The sequence below is a fragment of the Alligator mississippiensis genome, chromosome 13 (genome assembly GCF_030867095.1).
Source record: "Alligator mississippiensis isolate rAllMis1 chromosome 13, rAllMis1, whole genome shotgun sequence".
Taxonomy (NCBI): Eukaryota; Metazoa; Chordata; order Crocodylia; family Alligatoridae; genus Alligator; species Alligator mississippiensis.
Window position 1 is genome coordinate 10227329 of NC_081836.1, and position 20611 is coordinate 10247939.

Here is a 20611-nt window from a genome sequence, read left to right on the forward strand (position 1 = left end):
AATTATGCCAAACACAATCCTAACACACAGTTTCTCCGACCAAATTAATATTTCTCTTAAGATGCACATTATAAAAGTCACATGGCATCTTTCCTACATGTTGAGAAATAGGGTGATGGTTGTCTGTATGCTAGCAAGGCTATTGGAAATTTCAGCGGAAAAGAAGCCTGTCCAGGGTGGTCAAAGAACCACATTACAACATTCAAAACACTTGTATTCCACTGGACCATGGGTATAACCTTAATGCAACCCTAGATCAGGCACCCTGGCAATAATATAAGAAAGATATCATTTGAAATAGCTTTCTTTCTTGAAAGACATTTCAAAACAGGCAAGATTGAGTGTTTCAAAAACAAAGTAGAAAAAAAACAACCCTGTTTAAAAGGCTGACACAATGATAGTAAAGAAAGGAAAAATTAATGGGAGAGAGCGAAGGTTTTCCCAAGGGGAAGGGATATGACATAGGGAGTTTTTTGGTATTAAAAGAGCACAACCAAGAGCTGCCACGTACCCCCTGGGGTCTTCCCAAGTACCCCCCAGGACTACACGCACCTCTGGTTGACAACTCATGTTAGAGCATGACTGCACCTTAAACATCTTGAATCCATGGACTGGTACCACATACAAGAAATATTTTCAACTGACACTTACTGAAGAACACATTACCACGTAAGAAAGGTCTATGCTGTAAACCTGTCAGGGTTCAAAACCAGCTGTGCCCTTCAGGCCACTATTGCTACTATCCATTAAAAAAAAAGGTGAATAAATTCATGTGTCAGGAGCAAACGGAGCTTTGCATATAGCAAAAAGTGTTATCTGGAGGTTTTTCATGAAGCATTTATTAAACACTCCAGCCCAGTTTTTCTGGTTTTGGATACTAATACATTGTTGTTCTTGTTGGAAACTGGTGCGAGCTGACCTTGTTTCAATGCTGGCTGCATGGCTTACACTGACCCTGTATTAAGTTTTGTCCTCAACATGCAAAATGCTCCTAATGTTAGGTATCCTTTCATCTGCTAGGAAACTCTTTTCCTGCCTCAGCATTTTCTGTTCTTAGGGCAGAGTTAACTCAAGCAATCAGCACCTGGGTCTGAGCCCATATGTCTGTCTAGCCATCCTGTGAAGTGCCACAAAGCCAACCTATGCCCCAGCTGCCATGTCCTCACTACAACTGTAACTATGCATGCCTGTCTTGAACATCTACAGAGGCATGGCGTCTCTCGTGGTTACTTCTTCTGCAATAAGCCAACATGCTGATTCCTTCTCAATGAAGTGTGTGAGAACTTGCCTGTCCTTGTAGGCACAGGAGGGAGTTGTGGGAAGACAGTGGAGAACAAATCAGTACAGAAGGGAGTTAGCCTGCACCCTCAAGAGTTGGCAGCCCAAGCGAAAGCCTCGTACTCACTAAACCCCAAAGTTTAACGGGCCAAGCTTGAACACAGAAGAGCCCTGGTTAATTCTTGCAGTGAACATCTACCCCTTGCTTTGTGGTGGAATATTCACTGTTATTAGCATTAGTGCATCATGCTCTCATCACATGTCCACTCCTACCACCTGCGCTTCCCACTGCTATCAGTTAATTGGGTCTCAGATAAGAGCACCACATTGGCCTTATGTATAAACAGATTTCATGTGCATTTGCTTTTATGGCTTTACCAACTGTTCCCCCCCCCCATATCAGCCTATAGGCTCTTATCTCAACTACCCTCTCATTCAGGGTGCATTCCACCAACTGCAAAGATTATCGTATGGGGGGGGGGACTGACCTGCCATTAAAGATGGTTCAAGACATGCATTAAAGAAAAATGCGCATCTCTGAGGTACAATATATTCAAAACCATAACTGATCATTCTCAAGCCCTTGTTGTATTCTCTCACTTAAGAGTTTACTGCACCAAGTCACCAAGGCGAGTGGAAAAAATTGCACAGAAAAGAGTATACATACATAACATGCAAGCTCCAAAAAAAAAAAAAAAATCACCCTCGTCATAAAGCTTAGCCATACATCAAGCACAAACTTTGTATATTATCCCCATGATGAGCTGGATCAACAGCATATACTGACATAACACCAGGGCTTCGTGGAGTGATGCCCATTTACCTCAGCTGAAGATCTGACCCACTGAATATAAAAATGTTGTCAGGACCAGGAAGACAAGTACTCCAGGGGCAAAAGAGTCTGGCGGTCTGTTCCTGCACTCCAAAGGTAGGTCTGCTCTCCGTCTCTAAAAATCCTCCGGGTCATATATGTGTAAATAATGCAGAATATCTGCTACAGTAGTAATTCATTCACAGTACAAAACCAATGACCTCCTATGGCATTACAAAATGGATGGTTCCTTCTGGCTACTCTTAAGCAACACAATAGCTAGCATAACCCTCTGACCCCAAAACAGGCAGGTTTATGAAAAGTCTATTAATAAATGGCTTCTTGTTTTCTTTCCTTCTCCCCCACCCAAACCAAAACAAAAGGTCTCTCACAAATGAGCTATTAGCTACTGATACCAGCAAACAAAAGCCCGTCTTGTCCCGACACATGAATAAAAATGAGCAAGGAGGGGGTTAGAAGATCCACCAAGCAATTCCCCATAACCTCCAGTACATGATACACTGCACTGCAAGAGGAAGTCAATGCATTCTGACATAACAGCTGTACACAGAGTCACATTAATTAAAATAAAAAGCTAGTCTACATAACGTACAAGCAATTCACTGAACCTTACTGACAAGTTGAAGGAACCGTTCCTTCAAAGATGCATAATTCAGGAACAAGCTGACTGGTTATACAGAAGGCAACGGCACAAAAGAGATCCGCAAGTATTTGAGAAAGTCACAGCTATTTAAAGTAAAACAAAAAGCACGACCAACTATAAAATACACACAAAGGAAGTGGTAGGATGGATTACGTCAGCCCTTGCCTCAATTCATAAATCCTAACCACAAAACAAGACAAATGCTGAACTGTCTCTCTCTGGAAACCTGCTTAAAGTGAATACATGCAGTTTAAGTCTTAAAATATGCTACCGAACAGCACTCGCTGATGCATCACTTTCAACAGCCACAGGGAAAAAAAAATGGTGTAATCCTAGTCAATTCTATCGTGCAGCCAGATCAAATAACATCTCAAGAATGGCCTGCCAAGCACCCAGCCTGCCAGAGTACAATAAGCACTCAAGTGCTCTGGACTCAAAACCACCTTTCGCTGCTCCCAGAGATCCTTATAAAATAGTTTAAACACTACTAAATTACAGGGTTGGGAAAAAAAACACACACAAATAAAAAGCTTTTAAATGTTGCTCCCACACAATTCTTAACTTGCTGTAAAGCATCTAAAATGTCTGCCTTGTGATAGTTTACTAGGCAATATAACTATTCAGAAAGGCAAGTGCCTTTAAAGAACAGAAATCTGACAAAAATGCAGAGTTGGTTGCAAGTCTGGAACTAATTGCCTACAGATTAATGGCTTTACATTGGAATAGTGTGCCTCTGTCTGTAGGGTTTTAAATCCTGTTTACTTTAACTTGGAGTTCCCAGAAGAAATGCGCTGCTAGGATGTAGAGCGTTTAGGCTCCACGGATTAGGTATTAAGACCACCAGATTTCTCAACTTTTCAGTCGAGGTTTAAAAACAGGAATCAAGTTGAAGTTAAAAATAAATAAATAAATAAATAAGGCTCCTTGTCAACTGCTATTTGCGTTCACATACAATTAAAATAAATAAATAAATACATCCCAGATGGTTGGAAGGAGCCTATCCAGTCGCACAATGCCCCATGCAGTGCAATGCCACATGTACTCAAAGAGAGGTTTAAACCCGATTGTAAAAACAGAAGCAGAGCTGGTTTCTCTCTCAGGAAACAGAAAGTGGTCGAGCAGGTCTCCTGTCACTTCATCCGAGAATGAGATTTGAGTCAACATTATAAAAACAACTCGCGCCCAATTAGGAGGACTTAAAAGGCATTCCAAGACGCTCCTGCATCTCAGCCAGGGAAGTGAAGGGGGGGCTGGTTTCCGATCAATCAAAACAGGGAAAGAAAAAAAAAAAAAACCAACCCAGCTCCAGTCCTAACCCGGCTCGCGTGAAATCACTTCTCATTAAAACGTGTGCTCTGCTCCGCAACTTGGAGGTGGTGGGGAGGAAGATTTCAAGCGTGCAAAGCGAGGTGCGCTCTTTGGAGAGGGCGGCTGTGACCTGGACGCGCTCTGGACTCCTGCCTCGGGCCAACACAAACTATCGCATCACCCACCCAGCGCAGCCAACTTTCTCTGAAAAATGTGGACTAGCAGGGGGAGGAGGAAGAGGAGGAGGAGGAGGAAGGGGGGATACATAAAAGGCATACAAGGGCAAATGTTTCCTCTGTCCAGGTGGGGTGTTTTTGTTGCTGTTGCTGTTAGGATTTGATGAAGCAGCCCTACGCTGTCATTCTGGGTACAGGTTGGATGGGGGGGTTAGTGGTGGCTGCCCCCCAGCCCCGCACGCACTCACCCAGCGCGGCCGGGCGCCGCCGCCTCCCCCGCGGTCCCGGCAGCTGCTCCGGCCTGACCCCGGCGGCCCGAGCGTTTCTTCGGCAGGAGGGGGCGGCTGGCACCGCCGCAGCCCATGGAGGAGCGGAGGGAGCGGGGGGAGGAGGCACTGGGTGAACAAAAGGAGGCCCCCTCGGCTGGGCTGGGCTGGGCTGGGCTGGCAGCGGGGCGGCCCGGCTCCCCCCGGCGCGGTGCAGCGCGGCTCGGCGGCGGCTCAGCTGCGCGGCTGCCGGCGCCTCCACATGCCCGGGACCGGCCGCTTTTCTTTCGCCCAGACACCGGCGGGGGCAGCGCAGCCTCCCGGAGACCGCAGGCGGCGGGGCGCAAAACGCGGCGCGGAGCCCGGCCCGGCGCTGCCCCGCGCCCCCGAGACCTGCAGCCGGAGCCGGGGGACAGCTAGGGCACGCATCGGCAGGCAACACCGGCCAGAGGAGAAAGCATCCCCGGCGGCCGGCAATATGAATGCAACCCGCCTCCCTCCCCTCCCTGCGCGGAGCACAACACACCGGGGGGGGGAAACCAGATTCAAATAAAATCATACTCAAGAGATGGAGGGGTGGAGGGACCCGCGCCTCGCCAAGATGGATGAGAGACGCCTCTCTGGTGTGTGGTCACGTTAGAGACGTTTCTATCCTAGGATTTTGTTGCAGTTTCTTCAACCAGTGAGCCATTTTGTTAAAACCCTCTCCACCATCTCTCTTCCCTCCCCCAACAAGAGAATAAAGATCCATCTGTTCTTTTAAAATGACTCGATAGAAATTGGTCTAATAATGCAATAAATACACGCGCCTTGTCATGTGGCTTTAAAACCAACGGGGAACTTCTCTGAATCTGGCAACTGAGCACAGACACTCGCGCACACACTTCGTGCAACAACACAGACACGCGCGCGCGCACTTCGTGCAACAACACAGACACCGAGACACTTCGTGCAGCAACAAAGACGCACAGAGACACGCTTCATGCAACAACAGCAAATCTTGCCGCTCTGGGAGATGCCAACTTTATTTGGGGCAAAACCCTTTAGGGTCTCCCCCTTCTGAATGAGATGCACAACTTGCAAGAAGTCTCTTTCTTGGCAAGGATACACAGCATCTTGTCTGTCAAGCAAATAAACAGCTACAGAGCAATATTTTAGCCTCCGTTAACCTCTTTGTCGCTGCTTTACAACTCCAAAAAGACGTTCAAGACCATGGTCCCACACAATTATATCACATCCCCATCAGGTTAAGTCTGCTCTCCCGTCTCATTTCTTCCAGATGCTGTAAGCTGGTGGTAGGGGGAGAGGGCTCATATCAACACGCAGGCATTGGTATGGTGCTCACCGCTCTCGCATCAAAGCCTTCTGCAAAATGAAAATGTGCAACCTGAAAATTTAGAAACGTTGTGCTTGCTGAAAATAGCTCCCTAAACCACTCACACAGCTAACGCACAAAGAAGTACAACACCCCTGCCACCCTGAAAAGCTGCTGTGAGCAATACAAATTGAAGGTGGTGCGTAGTGCAAGCTTGGCTCTGTTGCAAGCTCCATTGTACATTAGCTTCTCAATTGGAGCCCATCCTAGGGGGAATGCACTGGTTGAAAATAAGCTTCATAACCAAGTGGCGTTGTGATAGCTCCACACCTGTCAGAGCTGAAATCAATCCCAAAGTCCAAGTACAAAGCAGCTACACTACATTTATCCTCACTTCACTTTTCTAATCAAATAGTGTATGGCCTAACACACAGCAGCCCATGAAAAGGAACATATTTCTCCAGTGTCCACTTAAGAAAAAGTGGACTTCCAATGACTTCAAAAAGAAAGTGTTCTCTGGCAGTAAATTAATTCAGGCTTGGCTCCATTTACTTGAAAGACATCCTGTTTACCTGGGATTTTCAGAAGTGCCTTGGTGATTGCTACTTCTATCCTAAGTGTACTGATTAGGAGCACAAGTCCCCCAAATGCCTATGTGATTGGAAATCTAGTCCTTCAACTCCATAATTGACTCTACAATTTGGACTCAGTTTATGTGCAAGACATTAAAAAAGACCAGAGTAATCACCCTCCAGTGGTTTTCAGAAAATAAGAGGATTATGCCATATTCCTGATTTGCAAGCACATCTAGAGTAAACCTCAGTCTTTCTGTGCCAGTCTTCCCACCTTTAAAATGGATCTAACACTAATCTGTCTTGTACACCTTGGAAATTCCTGAATGAGAGCAATTACATACATTCCAGTGATGATGTTACACACGCATGCCAAAATTTCAAGAACCAGTTGGTCAACGTTCACACCATCCTTGTGAAATAATGGCAGCAGCATCCTCATTTTATAGACAGACAAATAATAGGTACCCAAAGGTCATAAGTAACAAGAGCACCTCCACCAGCAATTCTGTTTAATTTACTAAAGAATTAATCTTTAGTAATCTTCTTTAATTAAGAACTGCAACAATTCAAAACCTGTTTGGAAACAGGTGCTCTCTATTTCCCCAAACCCCAAGGCTTATAGAGACCAGAGGTTTTCCTGAACCTGTTCTCTCATTTGGCAATAATACTTCAAGTTTTCACCAACATGGATTGTTTTTGAAACTATACAGTGTAAATCATTTCAAGGCACGGGACCTGCAGAGGGGAAATACAAGACAAAAGGCACACAGAGACAAAAATAACAGCGTGTCATTTAGATGCATTAAATCAAAAAACTATTCTTGTTATTTTAGCCAAATAGGTAGAAAAAGCATCCCGAGAAGAACCACCCTGCATTGGACTACAGAAGGTGAACCAGACTCGGCTCTAACAGTTCCATAGTCCGTAGTTTGTGGGATTCAAAGAGGGCATCTCCTATTTCCTGCCTCTGGTCTAGTACATCGTTTCCCTGCGTTGAACTGAATTTAGGGACTAAACTCCGCTCCATGGAGAACTCCAGTCCAGGTTTCACAGCACTCTCCATTTATCAAAACAACCCTGTCATGTTGAGTACCATTAACAGATAATGAAAGGAGACAACGGATGCAGTTACAAGCAAAGCACTCCGCATTCTACAGGCCTAAGCATGCAGCCAAGTGAGCTGACATCTGACTTTATTATAAGCATTATAATTAAATAGAATACTTAGTTTAAGTAACATTAAGGTTGTGACACAAACCAACAAAGCTAGGAAATTCAAAGATAAGGCTTTGACACACTGTCATTAACTCCTCCTATACGTACAAGTGTTTTCCCCGCACACACACACATGCACACACACACACACACACACACACACAGGGCTTTGACACAGTGATTAACTCCTCCTATTCGTACAAGTGTTTTTATGCACGCACATACACACACAGGGCTTTGACAGTGATTAACTCCTCCTATTTGTACAAGTGTTTTCATGCACGCACATACACACACAGGGCTTTGACAGTGATTAACTCCTCCTATTTGTACAAGTGTTTTCATGCACGCACATACACACACAGGGCTTTGACAGTGATTAACTCCTCCTATTTGTACAAGTGTTTTCATGCACGCACATACATACACAGGGCTTTGACACAGTGATTAACTCCTCCTATTTGTACAAGTGTTTTCACACACACACACACACACACACACACACACACACTTAAGAAATGGAAAGCTAATCTTAACTTCAGTTTCCCACCTTTTGTTGAGTTCTGTGAGTGCTTTAACACTTTGTAGACAAGGTTCTTTGGGTAACATTTTTGTGAGTGCTTTAACGCTTTGTACACCTTACCACTGTGCTTGAGCTTGTGAAAGACAGGGCACTTAAAAGAGCAGTGATGTACAGCCTACCTTCAAAGGGCGGAAAAGACACTGTTTCCTAGACATACTATTCATAGGGCAAAGAAATAATTCATAACTTCTGCGACAGCTTTACAAAATTTGCAGAACATTAACTACAGACATACCCCAAAGCCACTAGATGTACAGGAGTGTGGCATTTAAAATTCCTTCAGAGAGAATTAGCTATCATCAGGTACGCATAAATACTTCAACCATTTAGACAAACTGCTCCAATGGAACAGTTTAAGGTCTACCAGATAAGGATATATACTTTGGCAGCAAACTTAAAGTGAGAATCCTCAAACTGATCAGACAGATCACATGAGAGTACATTTAAAAAACAAAACAACCCCCCCCCCCCACTAACAGATCCCAACATGATACTTAGTAGCAGGCTATACTTAATTGTCCAGAAAACACAGCTCTTTGCTTTCACAAACAGATTTAACACTCTGCCTGACACTGCCGACCACAGTGTGTTAAACCCATTTTCGAGAATAAACAGACACCTGATCTTGACAAATGTTTTCTAAAAGCAGGTTTAACATGATTTGTCTGGCTTACACAAGCAACAAGCACAGGGCATTAAATCCATGTTAAGCTAAACTATTTTTGAAAACAGACTTAATATGGCTCTCATAGCTTTGCGTACATCAAGTTCTTTGCTGATGGCTTTCTATTGTTGCTATCACTGTTGGTGCTGCACTGGCATTGTTGCAGGTCATTTCCCTCTGCTTTTGCCAAAACTCTCACCAGTGCTAACACTCAATACGTTCCTAGTCACAGTAACAATGGAAAATCGCTGGTTAAAAATAACAAACCTAGAGACAGCTTATGGCTAAAAATTTACACTAAAAATGACATGAGACAATGGTTAACTGCAGATTCCTCCGCAGTGGTGGAGGAAAGTGAGACGGCAGTTGATGTCAGAGCCCAACCACATTTAGCACCATAGAAAGTGTCCTAGACACTTCCTTCCATTAAAGGTCTAATACACTTCTTACAATGGCTGATGCAGAGTTTGGCTCTTTCTACCACTGCCATAATCCTGCTGTACAAGTAAGCAATTCTTCCCCAGCTGTCAAGAATGGGTCATTTCCTTAATGTAAATAAGGCTGAGAGGAGATGGCAAAGGTCTTGCCTAAGAGCCAGGTTTGAAGAACGTACCATATTCACAGAAGTTTAGGGCTGGAAGGGACCTTGTGAGATCAAGTCCAGCCCCCCCTGCTCTGGCCAGGAAAGACTGCTGGGGTCAAATAACCCCAGCAAGGTATGCATCCAGGCTCCTTTTGACCACCTCTGGGGTAGGTGCTTGCACCACCCCTGCTGGGAGTCTATTGCAGAGTCTGGTCACATGAACCGTGAAGTTTTTTCTTATATCCAGTCTGAGACCTTCTTCTAGGAGTTTGTCCGTTGCTCCTGGTTTTCCCCTGGGGTGCTTTGGTGAATAGTTGTTCGCCTAGCTTGAGCAGGTTTGAAGAATTTAACACACTGGAAGCAACAAGGAATCTTATCTACATTTCCATGACTGCCATTAGACCCATGCCAAGAGAACTGGAAGCAGAGAAAAATGTAAGAGATTCCCTCTCCCCCACTAATGTCATCACAGCCAGTTTGCTGTACTGTTACACGAAAGTCCTGTTTAAACTGCAAAGTCATCTCTATGGGGACCCCAGCTGCAGCACCCATCGTTGCCCCAACATGGTGGAAACACCATTTCGTCTGATCGGCAGGGTCCCAGGCTACAGCAGAATGTGGGGCAGAGTTAACACATGATTAGAGACGTGCCTGTGGTACAAGATGGAAGGGTGTGTCAGCTGTCATCGTAAAGCAGAGACACTCCCTAAACTCAGCACACGCTATATTTGCCACTCTTTTTAATTTAATGCAGAGCAGCCAATTTTTAGATCAGACCTTTTTTAACCTCCCTAAAATTCCTAGATGGCACCTGGTGCTCTGTGCATTATGAGCTTCCACAAATGCTTTCCATTTTTATTTTTTAAAAAGCTCTCCATTATGTGGTAAAAGCCCCACAACCTCCTACCACTGATTTTTCTCCCATTTCTACTGTCTATATCTATAGGGGGGGGGTGTGTGTGTGTGTATTTTTTTTACTTTTGGCTTTTAAATAGGAGGAAAAACATGCCCTGCTCCCCTGTACTTTGGTTTTGAACACCAAGTTCCACCCCGCTACAAGGACTGAAACAGAGACTTAAGTGCTTCAAACTATTAACTTTGACACCACTTTGATACCTGGGGAAAGGAGGCCTTACCTGACATGTCAAAATCCCAGATCCTCAAATCCTAACCTCATTTTCAGGCAATTAGACCTTTCTATTCCTGAGCGTTCCAAGTGTTCGCTTCGCCGTAACTGTCACCTGGCATTTGAAAGTGGAACATTTCATTTCCAGTGACTGTACAGTGTGTTAAATCGCGCTTCGAACATTATCTCCCAATGCAAAAAGGGGGAAGACGACAGGGCGCACGCACCGCCAACGTATTTTGCAATAGTGGGTGGTAATACGCTTATTAGCATTTGCCTGACAGGTAACAGCCAAAAGTGCTCATGCCTTCAAGCTTCCTCTTGGCCCCTGACTGGCTTGCAGGAAGTACTTAAACAATAACTGATTGTACAAGCACCTAGATCAGAGGCGCAAGGGAGATTTCTTTGGCTGCAATGGGCAAGCCCAGCACCTAATTCCCATTTATATGCCCTTGAAAAGCTACCCTGTATAAAGTATGTGAGATGCCTATACGAGACTCCCTATGCCTGAAGAAGGGTGACTGTGCCCAAAAGTTTGCCATGAACTTTTTTTGTTAGACCAACTGAGTAGTTGGAAAAGATATCACATCTACCCAAATAACCTTGCCTGTGATGCCTATACAGCACCTTTGAATGCACGTAGCATTTTGACATACAAAGCAAAAGAGAAAAAAAAACATTCTTCCCCAAAGAGCTTAGAGAGACCAATAAGGGAATTCACAAAGTACTAACTTTTTTTAACTAATCAGAAAGATTTCTTGCTTTGACTTAGGCTGAAACTTCACAGACAAGCTCTTGGCTGTAATTGCCTCTGAAAGAGAAACAGTCCATACATTCACTTCACTTCACAAGCAGCAGCTAAAATGCAGAGTAACCAACTGTCAGGGGGCACATCTACACGTTCATGAATGCGCTTTTGTTAATGTGCATTAAATTTAGGCACCTCCATTGGGAGGTACTAGAAAAAGGCACATAGCCTATTTTAATGCGCATTAGCAAAAGCATATTTTTTGTGATACTTTAATGTGCATTAAAGCACGCATGTAGCCAAGCCCAGGGTGAGGTATGCAAATCCATGAACTAAGGCATCATAATAGTTGACCATGATAATATTGAGCCTTTAACCCCATTTGGTAAGCATATATTAAAAGCAGCATGCCCTGCCTACAGTAGATTCAAGTACATTAGTCAATATATTCTAACAATGCCGCTTACCCTAGACTACACCAGCCCTGGGGCCAGTTCTAGGTCCCAAACATACTGCATTATTTCAGTAATGTCACCCCATCACATGGCATTTTCCCTAAGTACTAGGAGGAACTTCCTTGGATATCTCACACATCTGTTTAGGAGACACTTAAAGATAATCTCCCTTCCTCAGAAAGTTTTTTGTGGTTTTTTTAAAAGGATAAGCACATGAAATATCTACAATATATTCTTTCTACTACAGACATCTCTATACTACCAAAAGTCAAGTCATGACTCGTGACCCTCCAAAGTGCAGGGATCTCTGTGGTGATATTCTGAGGTGTATAATTCTGCCTGCGATCTAAAGCTTGAAACAATCCTTCAAGCTTCCTAAAAAAAAAAACCCTAGTAAAAGAAGCAGCACATATTTTTTAAAAGTTTTCTTAAAATGGCATTTTCCACTTACAGCGCAGAAATCACTAGAGACCAGGTTGGATATATGAAGCCACAGTTCCAAGACAATTGTACTTTGAAAGGACAAGACGCGGTTAGGAAGAGAACTCACTCAGTGAAGAGTTGTGGGGAAAATGACAAAGAGGGTCATAAGGATGAATGAGCCGAGGAACTCAGGGACTTGGCAGGATGTTCAAGATGAAATCCCTTATGTACTTAGATATCTACTAAATGTAATAAATTCAGTTGGGGGAAAATCTGACCAAGTTGCTAGGAAGCAAGTAGTGAGAAAGATAACTTGAAACTCCAGCTAGACCCTCCACTTCAAGAAATCAAAACACACCAGGATAGATGTAGACTTCAGCAAATACAATCATGTTTGCAAATCAGAAAATTTAACTTACTCAATATTTTCCCCTCTGGTTTGTTTCCTCTGCTCCTTGGCAACTAACACAGAAGTTAAACAGTCTTTTTCTGAGCGTGCGGGCACACTGCAAACCAAAAATATGAAAACAAAAACGAGTTGTGTCTGCTGGCTTTCGTGGTGGAGATAAAACAGAACTGCCAACCTGTTCAGCAACTTTCTGCACTAACCCACAGCCTCACTCTGAACAAGAGCACTTTTTACTTCAGAAGATATTGTTTAAAACATACACACAGAGGGGAAAAAAAAAAAATCAAGATAGCCAAACACAAACACAGTTTAAACAAATTTAAAGCTATGAAATGACTGGTTAGTAGAAGTGATGCATATTAGGTTGCAATCAAATAATGAACAATACTTAAGACAGTCACCACCTTCATGTCAATTCTTTTTTTTTTTTGCAAGTATGAAACCTGGGGTTTGTCCCATTTTATTTGCTTTTTGTTGGAAGAAGGGGAAAGGAAAAGAAAGCAGCAAGGCTAATGCTTTTCTTTCAACCTTTTATCAAAGCAGTTTAAACAATGGCTGTTACCCTGATCTTCCCTCTGATTTTAACTAAAAGTAACTCTGCGAATGGAAAATATGATACCTCTATCAACAGCCTGTGGTATGTTTAAACTATTATAATGTAAAGCATGCTTATTCTCACAAGCTAAAGGAAATGACTGCCAAATGCTTCCTTTACAATCTCTCCAGAATAGGACAGATCCTTTACTGGGAGATTTTCCTGACATACAAATGTAGCAGAAAACTAAGCACACAGATATACATTAAAACTTGCTGCGGATTTATTTTCCTTTATTGAAGATGCAGAAGAGATCAGATATGTGACTACAGCGCTCAACATTTTTAGTGTGTTAATCACTTTTACATTCATGCACTTCAGAAAATTCAATAGACTTTTAAAAAATGACAATAACCACAGGATGTGACCAGAGCTATATTAATCTTTCCCTCAGGAGGGTCAGATAAGCACTAAAAACAGGAAGTCTACTATAATGTTGAAAAATTCTTAACAGTCTGGAACCACATGACAACCGTTCGGTTATAGATTCATGTGCAAGGGGACTAGTGAATAAAGGAGGTGCACACACATGGAAATCATGAGCCTCAAAAATATGATGGGGAAACCCGCGGGATGTCAAAGTCTTACAAAAAGGTTACCTGGGGATGGAACTAATCTAATGTTTCTTCTTAACAGGGATGTGAAGGAGAAGCCAAGAATTTATTCCATCCAGTTCATTTAGAAAACTTTAAAAAATCAGGTTCACAGGAACAATGACTATTTGTGTCAAGAATTGTTATTTGCTTATTTGGGCCTGTGCCTATTTATTAATAGCTCCCTAACTGCTGCAACCAAATGTGAGACATGCTTCATCTCTTCTCCATGCTGATACTACACTGACAATCTTAAAACATCAAGAGTAAGAGACCTAGACCTTTTATTCTAGTGAAAAATGACCCTTTCCGTTTTGAAAGAGATTGCTAAGGGATTTAAAATTTAAACTGCACTGCTCAGAGTGCAACATGGATGTCCTTACGTCATGTAAATTTATCTGATCAGGTTTACTGGCATTAAACCTATTTTGTTTTGAGACATAAGAAAAGGCAAACATTTACACACCAAGCAAACAATGGCGTCTTTGCCCTAACTATTCTTCAGCCATACATACAAAAGCTGAAAACAGAACTACAGGAAATGATCTGTTGCTTTTATAGTACCGATATCAGCAACCAGATCTCCTGAATAGCAATGCAGTTCAAAATCATCAAGTTTACTCACCACGTAGACCCCTCCAAAATTGTAAGTGATAAATAACTCAACACAGAAACTTAGAATGGTTTCAATTAGTAAAACATACTGGACAGTCAAATTAAAACTGAGGGGCATTAGAAGGTCAACTTGTTTTTTTGGGATGTGAGAAAATAATACATGTAGATGGATTTATGTATTACCAGCAGATATTTTCCTCAATACCTAGCAGTAAAAGCCCCCACTCTCGTCCACACTGCACACATACTATATATACCTAGCCATTTTCTTTTAGAATATTTTGTAAGTCAGATGTACTGTGACCTCCTCTGGAATTTCAAAATAAAATCATATTGGTCTACTCTACCTCTGTTTCTCCTCTCCTGAGTAATGCAGCTGGCACAAACGGTGTAAATAAATCTAATATTTTTAGAAAGACTATGCTATTTTTCCCCAGATGCCTTCCTTTATGGCCTCTCAGAGCAAGGATTTGGCACGATACGAGTCCCCTAGTTGTCTCTTCCTGAAGGGAAGGGAAACACTGGAATCCATTGATTGATTAACGAGAACAATGGAAATGAGGTATTTTGTATGTATAACTTGCCCAGATCTGATGGGGGTTATTTCCAGCACACACAGTTATGTTCCTAACAAAATAAATTGTTGAAGACATGCTTCTTACAGTTTACACTCACACATACGGTCTTAGAATTCATAATCTCCCTGGGAGAATCCTATAGACCAGAAAACTACCCATCTTTCAAACAAAAACAGCATTCTGAGACACACATGTAAAATGCCTGCTTTTCACTATGTTCCAAAGCCATCATCATCTCTGGTGAAAGCACCCGAATACAGATGGTAATGCAGGAAAACACAAAATGAACACATGTGACTATTAAAAGGGATGTTACCAAAGAACACACATTTACTTATTAAAAAAACATCTACATGGAGGTATAAGAAAGCAAAACATTTACGGACGGTGGGAACAGACGGTATAGGGAATATAACAGATTTCACGCTTTATGCTAAAACAGGTTCCTGGCATAGCCCAAAAAAAAAAAAAAAAAAAAAAGGCATCTTAGTGCTTCAGAACTGCTCAAAAATACACATGTATGAGAAGTGCTGTCTTAACCAGCAGGGCTTCCTAGTAATTAGCATTCAACTACATTTATTAGTTACAGGGATGTAGGTTGTTTATTATTAATAAATTGTCATTTATTAGTTAGCCCTTCTTAAATGCAGTCGAGATGTAACACGCCACCTACTGCCACGTTCCTAAAACATCATGTTAAAGGAAGAAAAAAAAAAACATTTCAGCGTTCAGTGCAAGTTCAGGAGTACTATAGAAACCAAGTCATGCAGAAACCTGAATTAGTGGTTTGATGGGAAGTTTTAACTATGATTTTCCTCTCAACCGCTGACAAAAGTCCCACCTAAAAGCTTCAAGTTAGTAACACAAACAAAACCACCCACATGTTTAAGCAAGAACATGGGAAGATGCTTTTCTTACTGATTTTAGCAGTTGAAAATTTTCAGTCAGCAAATGCAGTACCCACACCATGGATTCAGGCAGAAGCTAGAACAGCGCATATAGATCTGTATGAATGTAATGAGCACAGGGGTTTAGGTTGTAGCCGTGTTGGTCTAAGGATATAGGCAGACTGTAATGAGCACATGTTTTCAAGCAGTTATAAGTCAAACTTCAAGGTATTCAATGGGTTGTATAACAGCTCCTTTTTCAGTATCATCTGAACACAATGCATAGCCTTTGATTAGGGTATTGACAGACAAACTGTTGAATTTTAATGCTAGTGTTTTGTCAATGAAAAGTATTCATGTACACTTCACAAGTTCATTAATAATCCATTAAAAAGACCTAAATTAAAGCTTGGCAGGCAGCTTCCTCATGAAACAAAATCTGCTTCTTCTGGTTTGTAAGAACTGAATGTGCCAAGTGTGGCATATTAAGATGTGAAAACACATTTTAAAGGTTACACATTGAAACTAATTTCAACATCTCTAATAAAGGTATCATTAAGCAGTTGCAGAACACACATGAGGGTACCTATTTCATTTCAGCTTTAAACCTGCAGTCTATCAAGTTTCAGAAGGGCAATTTTAGTAAGCCCACAGAATTCTACTTACAATGTTGTCATAAAAGAAATCCCCGAAGGTATGTGAAGATATAGGTGTATGTGAGCATGCAACAAACAGCAAGGAGGATGAGTCCCCTTCTTTTGGCGTAAAGGAAGAAAACAGGCCACAATTTCAAATAACTCGCATGTAATGCGCTATTGTGCTGCTTGCATTATCTGTGTTTAGCTTCCATAAAGAATGCTGACATGGGCACTTCAAGTAGTGATTGAAGGGTCCACAGGAAGGGGGTGCTTATAGTAATATTTTAAACTAAAAATAATCCATTTCCAGGGGAAGGTGACACTGAAAAACTGACTAAACCATAATCAAAGTTTGCATTTTCAGTCTTGATAGTAAACCCAGTTAAGAGTGGTTAAGGAACAAGATCAGAACTGCGTGCAATTTCAAGAAAGGAACATGTTTTACTAACAGTAGTCTCCCTCCCACATTTGCTTCAGTTATGGTATATACACAATGGATGCCAGCCCTTCACCATTTTGCAAAACTATAAACCCTACAAAAAGGTGGGAGTGGGGAGGGTTCTCTACCCCACCTGCAAACCTAAAAGGAAATTATAAATTTTTCCAAACGTGTGGGCAGCCAGTTACACATCTGCAATGAAACCTTACAGGCAAGTCTCACCCTATGCTCTCCAACCTCAGCATGTTTCCATGCACAGTACAAATGGCAGGCGGAGCAAATCACAGAAACCAAGAAAAAATATTTTAAATTTTAATTAAAAAGTTAAATTATGCATGTCACAAGTCAATAGTCTTAGTCCTGACCAGGGCACAAATTGGCTGAGAAGAAAGAAGGAAAAACTCTCGTAATTCCCATGTTAAAGCAACAAACAACTACCTTCTTTCTCCCCTCAAAGGGCAAATGTTTCCTAGATCAACAAATACAATCCTTAATTTCTCCTGAGTTTGAGAAAGGTCTAAAGTGCTGCCTGCCATTCCGGTGCTGAGTGGTTCATCATTAATTCACCAGGAACATTTCAAGTTCTAATTTTTAACCTGAGCTAAAGCATAACCCTGTAACCCCAAAGCAACAGCAAACCAAGAACCTCCTCAACCTACCTCACTCGTCACGACAGACGCAACTGTATGAATTGCTGGACACCAACTCTTCCTGGTGTGCTTGGGCACAAAAGGCCATTGGCACTTTGCATCATCAGGGCTCAAAATGGGAAAACAGCAATCTACATCAAACTCTCTTTGGCAATAAGCCATTTGGAAATTAAATCATACCAATCCAATAATCCCACCCCAGCCTTTCCTATTAAACACAAGTACTTACTAGATTAAAACAGCAATTGTTTACGACTCTGGAATGATCACTTCATTAGGGAAATCAATGTGCAGCCCCACCCCCAAGAACTTCCCTGTGTACCCTATACTTCCCCTATCATGGCAAATACAATAGTCAAATAACTAAGTCATGTTTTAGTATGCGGGCGCTCCAGGACTGTAGTGATCAAGCATTAATTAATTGTATTCCCACTGTATAATACTGACTTTTAAAGAACCAAGAAGGGGAACCATCAGAGGAACTATAGCAAATCTTACTTTCTAATCACTGTTGAGAAGCAAGGCTCAACATTTCAGCATATGGGAGTTTAACATAGAGCTAAATTGTTACGGTCTCCTGCCAAACTTCATGTAGACCAAGTGTGAATTCAGTGACCAAGCACAAGACTGTTCTTTTACAGCAATGATAACATTTCCTCCTTCACAGTTGGTGCAGAGGAAACCTCATCTTATATCTCATCAAGTTTTCATGAGGTCATATTTGTTTAAACAAAAAAATAACAACAAGGACGGGGGGGGGGGGAAATGCTCTTTTTTTTTTTTTTTTTTTTTTTTTTTTTTACATAGACATGCTTACCTGATTCACCACTAAATCACTGCAGTCTGCATATGAAGAGTTAGTTTTGCATTACTATAGTCAGGAAATGCAAGTGGTGACGACGCAGTAAAGCCGACTCTCTAAAATTCAACTAGGAGTAAGCAGCATCTTGGCAGCTTCTTGACTTTGGGTACACAAAGATATAATAGACCCCCCCACCCCCCCTCAAATGAGGACCTGTAGTGCCCTAATATCCATACCAATCTGAAGACCACCTTTTCTCCCCAGCAAATCCTGTTTTTTGTTTTGGGTTTTTTTCTTATTACAAGCATAAACCAGCTTAATAGAAATTCAGCCTATTCCCTAATTCATCTGGAACTGCAGTCATTGATGATCTCTGACTTGGCGTACGTGCGCACACTCTCTTACTCCTTTGGTAGCTAATAGGAAAGAGACCAACAGCAGCAGGCTCAAATTGTCCATTTTGCAACTGCTGTGAAATATACCTCTTCCCTTTCATAGGTTCATGGAGTTTAAGGCAAGAAGAGACCATTATGTAACCATCTGACCTCTCTTCAACGAGTTACCTCTGCATAGTGCCCAACAATTTCCATTTGGCTAAAGCTTGGTTCCAGAAAGACATCTGGTTTTGATTAGAAGACAAGGAATTATGAACCCACCACTTGCCTTCACAGTTTCTTTCACTGGTTAATCTCACTTGCATTGGTTGGGAGCGGATGCCAGAAAGCATCAACACCTGTCATTTCTTCCTCTGATAGGTAGAGAAAGCTCTACAGTACTCAGTCGTGCTTAGTTCCTATCACCTATCATTATCCTCAGGTTCATTTAGTTTGTGATCTGCATCATTTATATCAGTGATCCTAAACCAGGGTGACTGGGCCATGGGGTGCCATGCAATATCTGGACACCCAACAACGCTAACACCTACACGATTCACAAGATAAACCTAGAGATTTCCAATAGGAAACCATGGTGTCAAGAAAATTCTGACCTGTGGCCTGAGTTCTTTGCAACAGAAAATTATTTTTTCCCGTAGTCAAAAACCAAGTGAAAGCTAAAAGCTGGCAATTTGAGAGGTGCTTTGAATCTGATGGTTGCCTTGAGCCTAGAAAGGTTGAGAGACAACTGATTTACACACAAAAATCTCCTTTGTTATTTGTTTTCCCCCATTTGCTTCATTTCAGATCTCTGTTCCATACAGCATACAAGGAATTACTATACATATATGGTCAGACAAATAGTTCCTCTTACATTGATACCGGGTGAGAAACCCCCATAACGGATAATTAAGGAAAAACCCGCCTACAAAAGTATCTTCATCTCTATGAACTAATGATTCATCACTGCCATTAAGTAGATACAGATCATATAAACTGCACTCAGTCTTAATTACAAGCTGTGGTAAGGAGTTACACAGGTTAGTGTTCTTTCATGGAAAGCAGTACTGGATCAGTTTTAAAATTTGTTGCCTTTCCTGTTCATTGAATGATCCCGTGTTCTCATATTCGGAGGACAGGAGTATCTATTGATGTCCTTCATACAGCTCATTTACTTGTTCATTTACTTAAGAACAGCTGTTGTACAGACTGTAATACTGATGATAGTATTCATGATTCTTAAAGGCCTCCATTTAAAAAAAAAAAGAAGCTGCAACTCAAATTCCAAATTTATAAACTCTCTACAAAAATACTAAATCCTTTACACACATTTATGCAACAGGGCTACAACCTCCACTTCAATAAAAAACTAATATTTCAAGACAAATTCACGTGTTACAGAAACCAAGGGATTTTGATGAAATATTTAGGCCCAGCTTACTGAAGAGGCGACAGTTTCCATCGTCTTTTTAACACACCAGAGTAAGACAGGGCATTAGCCAGTCTAGATGTAGAAAGTGCTGCTTAGCTAAATAAGGTACGTCTACACTTAGTACAGCAGCAACACTAGTTTATTCAGTAATGCACCAGATAAAACAGAATCTCTTTTATCCAAAAGCCTTTTCTGACCCTCCACTGAGTTCCTCAACTTGACATCATGAAAATGCACTCCATGAAGTCTTAAAAACACCAGGATCTCCTTTGACCTTAAGAACCCCTATATTTAGAGACTGTTCTAAAACTTTACAATGTAATGAGATGCTTTTACAAAAACATACAGGGGGAAAAATGAATTATATGGCTCAATGCAGACGCCATCAGCTTTTGCAACAAGTTCATTT

The 20611-nt window shown here is 41.8% G+C and overlaps 1 protein-coding gene across 3 annotated transcripts in view; it reads right to left on the reverse strand.

The window, feature by feature from the left end:
• RERE (arginine-glutamic acid dipeptide repeats) overlaps positions 1-20611 on the reverse strand; it is a 378810-nt gene that overhangs the window by 287267 nt on the left and 70932 nt on the right. Inside the window, exon 1 of one of the 3 annotated variants that reach the window (XM_059716438.1) lies at positions 4486-4762. The exons of the other annotated variants lie outside the window; for them this stretch is intronic. The gene's annotated coding sequence lies outside the window, so the exon portion shown is untranslated. Of the gene's footprint in view, positions 1-4485; positions 4763-20611 lie in introns of those variants that run through there. 3 annotated transcript variants of the gene reach the window in all.